Source organism: Silene latifolia, chromosome X, assembly GCF_048544455.1.
Source record: "Silene latifolia isolate original U9 population chromosome X, ASM4854445v1, whole genome shotgun sequence".
NCBI lineage: Eukaryota > Viridiplantae > Streptophyta > Magnoliopsida > Caryophyllales > Caryophyllaceae > Silene > Silene latifolia.
Genome location: NC_133537.1, coordinates 304273133 through 304279438, shown reverse-complemented (window position 1 = coordinate 304279438; position 6306 = coordinate 304273133).

Genomic DNA, 6306 nt, shown 5'->3' with positions numbered 1-6306 from the left:
TTGTTAAGACTTTTCATTAGTCATTTTTTCTTCCAAAACTTTCTTTTGGTCTCCTCGTGTAGTTATCTTGAGAATATACTCTTATGATTACTTCACTTGGTCTCTTTAGTCATATAGAACTAACTTGAGACCATAGATCTCATCTATTCGGCATGCTATGTAAATAGATATACCTTCATTCAAATCATTCTCTCTTGCGTAGATCTTTATTTACACAAGTACACAATTTTATCTTGCCTTGTGTGTTGTGTCCTCATTTTTCTCCCACTCTATCTTTAGAATAAATACACTATAGATTCAAAGATAGCATATGAGACACAAATTAATGATGTTGAAGTATAAGGAGAACTATCTCATAGATAGACTAATAGTTATTGATTTCATATGTGTACTTGGTGATTGACATTCCTTTAAGAGAGTTCATAGACTCAAAATTACTTTATAAATGATCATACACACGCCTTAAGCATGTGGACATATAATGAAACCCGTCATTATATTTGTCTATTAGATCACTTTAAGTGAATAATCTTATGTTTCATAGTGCAAGCATTTAAAGATGAATTTTAGAACATAAAAGGATAAATGATAAAACGGGTGACTTGGGTTGCAAACCAAGTCACCATCATCCAAAATACAAACCATTATCCAAAATACCTTTCCATGTCGAACACGGAAACTTAAAGTTCTAAAAATCCAAAACATAATTTAAAATAAGACAATGAAAAGCAAAGCTCCATGAAAGCTATCCCTAGCTTCTTGATGGTTTCTTATGCTTGCTTTTCCTTTCCCTTGTCTTTGCTTGGTGGAGGCCCTATTTACAATAAAATGGGAGATACATTATCACAACTTTACATCATAATACCATAGTTGAATTAGAAACATAAAAGAAGGTTAGTCATTTACCTACTGGAGTGATCTTTCCAGCTTTGATATCACCAAGGTATTTGGAACAATTTCTTTTCCAATGTCCCATACCATTACAATAATGGCATTTATCAAGAGGACCCTTCTTGATCTTTGAAGTGCTAGCTTCATTAGGCTTAGCTTTGGTGAATGTGGGAGCTTGCTTTTTACCCTTTCTCCCATTCTTCTTGAACTTCCCCTTACTTTTAGTGCTTATGTTAAGCACATCCTTGGGAGGTTTCACATTTAACCCCATGTCCCTCTCGGCTTGCACAAGTAACTTGTGCAACTCTTCAAGAGACACATCCTTGTCTTGCATGTTGAAATTCACCCGGAATTGCACATATGCCTTGACTTTGGACAAGGAGTGTAGAATCCTATCTACGATGAGATCTTTGGGGATTTCAACCTTTTGAATTTTCAAGGTCTCGACAAGCTCCAATAGTTTGATCACATGAGGGCTAACCTTTTGGCCCTCTTTGAAGTCGAGATCAAAGAATGCCGCGGCCGCCTCATATTGGACGATCCGCGGAGTTTGTGAAAACATGGTCACAAGTTTGGAGTAAATCTCATTAGCATTGCCCATTTTAAAGGCTCTCCTTTGGAGGTCCGCCTCCATCGCAAATATCAAGACATTTTTCATTGCGGCGGACTCCTTTTGGTAAGCCTCATATGCTTCCCTAGTGGCCGCGGTGGACCTAGTGGAGGGTTCGGGTGGAGAGGCCTCGGTAAGGTAACGAAGCTTGTCGTCACCTTCGGCGGCTAATTTTGAGTTGGGCATCCCAATCGGAGAAATTTGACCCATTCTTTTCAAGTTTACATCGATCCATAAAGGATCGGAGCCAAGATGAACTAGCGAGAGGTGTAGCATTAGGAGTTGGTGTTGGTGTTGCCATTTGTTATGAAAAAGAAGTGGTCTACAAAAAAAAATATAAGGAGTAAAACAAATGTCGTTTTAATAATAATACTCGTAAAAATGTATGATTTAAACAAGTTTTATGCATTTTTCTAGTGACCTCTACCCAACTAGATAAATGATTCCAAGACCCAAATTCATATTAACTTGGGCACGGTGTGGCCGATGAATCCCTTATCAATATAACTCGGTGGATTAACGTTTAATCGATTCTACTTTTAGAATTCTTAGTCGATAATATTACATTTAACATATATCTTTAGCCCAAAACACATTCAACAAGGGGACGGTGTGGCCGATAAAACCCTTATCGAAAAACTTTTGTTGAGTTCAATCCAAATTTCGAATAAATGTGTCCATGATCCAAACCCATATTTAACTTGGGCACGGTGTGGCCGATGAAACCCTTATCAATATGAATCCGTTGGATAGACATTTATCACCCACTTCCCCTACGTAACAAGGTTTGTACCCCGGTGTGGCCGAGTGCACTCCCTCACGAAATAGGTTTTCATGGTTTCTACTCTTTGGTAAGGCTATGTCTCAATTAATTGTTTTAGCGAGAGGTCATGTCAAATTATTATCTATCATGTTTTAAGTGAACTAAAGCGGTGAACTACGATAATTATATTTGACACGGTCGACGAACTCGATAAGAAGATAATGCATGTTTTAGTTATGGCGATTTAGCGATGCATGCGACATAAAATAAAATGCAAGCATAAAAATAAACAAATCCTAGTATGGCCTTTCCTAAAATAGAAAAACTATTTAACTATTACATATTCGGAAACCAACTCCATTGGTCCCTTGAATTTCGGTTGTGGCACACATCTCGAGGTAACACCGTCTTTATGTATCGCCATTCTTGAAGAAATCCGTCTTTGGGAACTCCGGAATGAATAAAATTACATAATAAATTACATAATTTCCTATTATACATTTGTAACTAAAATAAAATAAATCTATTAAATTACAAAACGGTGATACGAGATCACAATAAATTACAACCGAATCGATATTCCCATACATTTCGGGAAATACCAATTAAATCTAAGGCCATACTAAGTAAAATTACATAATTCAAAATTACATAAATTAAAATTATGACAATCATAAAGAAAAATGCAGCATTATAATATGTATGAACATGCCCAATTTTATGCTAAATCGCCTTTAATTAGCCAATATCGTATATTACTCGGTTTTTACGGATTTGCGTGATTTCAACATTTTTATAATCACAAAAATACATAAACTCATATTTATGCATAAGTTAATTACCCTAACCTCTTAGGACTCAAAATTTAGTCTTCACTAATAATTTGACCATAATTAACCCATATTTTATAAAATTGTTCATAAATGGACCAAAAATTACAAAAATAAGCTCTAAACTTCAAATAAATCACAAAATTTCAAATAAATTTGAAATTTGAAATTTAAACTCATGAACATTCTGGAAAAATACCATGACACTCATAATGTTCAAAAACTTAGGTTAAAAATTTCGAAATTTTCCGGAAAAACAATGTTGCGGTTTATCGGTTTTTAATAAAATAATCATAAAAATATGGAAAAATTATATTCATTAACTTTTCAATTTTAGATCTGAAAAAGATAATAAAATGCAACATTAGACGTTTTTCCTAAGTCATAGATTATGTTTTATTAATTTTTCACTAATAATGTCACTATTTATGCTATTTTTCTTCAAAAATCCATAAATCATGCAAAAAGACTTCTTTATAGCCAATTATTTTACACACATCTTGTAAAATTGCATGTGACAACATATTAATTTTCTATGACCAGATTCGAAATTTAACTCATATTAACCTATTTTTCACCTAAATCCGAATTTAATAATGAAAAATCCATTTTTCGAGCATAACAAGTCCAAAAATTATGAAAATTTACAGGTTATCTCAAAATAATATATGTGATAACATATCCAAAAATCAATGGAAAATTCGAAGTATAGCTAATTTTAGACCGAAAATGACATTTTTACTCATAAAATCATATTTAAATGCCATTATTATATAATATGAACAATAAAAATCCGTAAAATTAACAAAAATATCCTAAAACATTTTAGGACCAGAAATATTAACATGCATGAATTAATTTCGTGATATATCATAATAACACAAATTTTACAAGTTTAATTTGTTATTCTTATAACTCGGAAAAACTTTTAACCGATTTGCATGCAAACAACCATGGCGCTCTGATACCGATTGAAGGTAATGTAAATCTTTATACATAAACATACTCATATATGTTATAAATTAATTTGTCATAAAATTAAATATGGATTTTATGCATGCAAACAAAAGATAAAATAGAGGAGAAATCATGTTCTTACATTGGTGATTTCGGTTTTATGGGCACAAAAGAAATCTCCTTTTCTTTTGTTCTTGAGCTTTCCCTTAATGGAAGAACCAAGATCCAAGTGTAGGATCTCTCCTTAGGATTAATACCCAAAGCTTTCTCTTAATTAAGATTAATATTATAAGTACTAGTACAATATTAATCTAGTAAAAATTGACCCAAAAATATTATAAACACTTAAATATTTCGGTTTATATGAAAGGAAGATGGAAGCTATTTTTCTCTCTAAAACTCTTATTTTTAGATGATTGGGAGAATGAATAATAATACACATGAAATGAATGTAGTGTATTAGAAGAATATATGGCAAAACCCTTTTGTTTTTCCCTTGTGAAAAACCGGGCAAGGAAGAGGAGGGAAGAAAAATAGAGCCAATGCATGCACTAGTTTGCCTTCACAATGCAAACTAGGGTTGCATGGCTACTAAAGTAAGTAATCATTGTGTTTTCATATTAATTAAACAAACACAATATTAGCTCAATACTCCTCCAATTTTCGGCACTTTTGATAACATGGATTCCATGTTATTTTTGTCAATTGTCAATATGTCACATGTCCCATGTTACATAAATTTGTCATGTATTTTTAACATATTAAAAATCAACGTATTAATAAAAATACGTCATATACAATAATTGACTTAGTAATTTCATAATTACTTGTACCAAAATAGTTTACCGTTTATAAATCACAACAGTTTGTATTTATAATAATTCATTCAATTTAATTGTTTCTATAAACAATAATTTCATCCGAGTAATTATACAATTTGATTACTCAGACCGTATCTCATTTATTCACATTTCAATTTGATACGTAAATTTTACTTCCAAAATCGTCCGTCAATTTTCAAGTAATTTAATTAACCCGTAACATTATACGATTAATTAAATGATCAATTAAGAGTGTTGCCCTATAGGTATGACCTAGGGGGTCAACTGATCACCACCGTCACACGACAGTAATGTCAAACTCTAGTCAGCCAATCATTACCGATATATGTTGACCAGTTGACAGTAACAAAATTACTTCCCAATTGTATTCTTTATAATGAGATTTAAACACGTGATCATCATGATCAACAGTCGTGATCGCATTATTGTCGGAGGACACATATTCCAACAAGAAGGACCTTTCCTTTACCCTTCTCACTTCAGACCGACTGACCTACCCTTAACAGAGTTGTGTGATATCATGGTGAACCGACATTCTAGCATTTCTCTTTCTATTTGATCACATACTTTTTCACTCTTATTTATTTTAATTGTTGTTTCTCTCTCTGCTTTAATTTTAGTTCAGTAGTTTAGAAATCAAATCACAACACCCCCAATTTGTTACCGTGACGGACTAGAATAACAAGTAGATATTATAGCCTTCCTGTGGAGTACGATACCCGACTTACCTCTGCTATATTAGTTAGAACCGGTTGGTTTATATTTTATAGGGTTGCGACAGCCGTGTCATGTGGTGAGACACAACGTCTGGCAACGGACTCGAGTCGCACTCGGGCCTGGTACCACGGACATGTTCCGAGTACCTTGTGTTGATAGTGGCGTCGTGGGCGTGTCCCGGTCACTGGTTTTTGGAGACGTATGTTGGAGGGTGACTTCTATGTATTATCATACTTTGTTGGTTCTTACCTTGCATTGTCATATGAATAAGTAAACTTAATATTGCATGCATTGAATATTTATATCGTTAAGCTCACATTATGGTGATTTCCGCCCATATAGGGAGCAGTGTTGACAGGTTAGCATGATAGATTCGAGGGCTTAGGGTGCGGTCTTCACTAATCGTCACCACTTTTGTTTATCTTAGCTTTTTGACAATTAAACTCCTATTTTCGATTTGGTTGTATAACCTTTGGGATGGTATTTGCATCCCCCAACTTGTAGCCACTTAACTACAACTTATCTATTTCTTTATATTGAGTTGAGAACTTCTTTACTTGATTGTTCGCACTAAAAACTTGGGAAACCAAATCTTGTAATGCCTCCATGTGTTGGGAATACCTAAAGGAAAGGATCCCTACTTATGGGGGTGTTATATCTATCCTTGGCAAAGGATACTTGTTCTTCACTGTAACA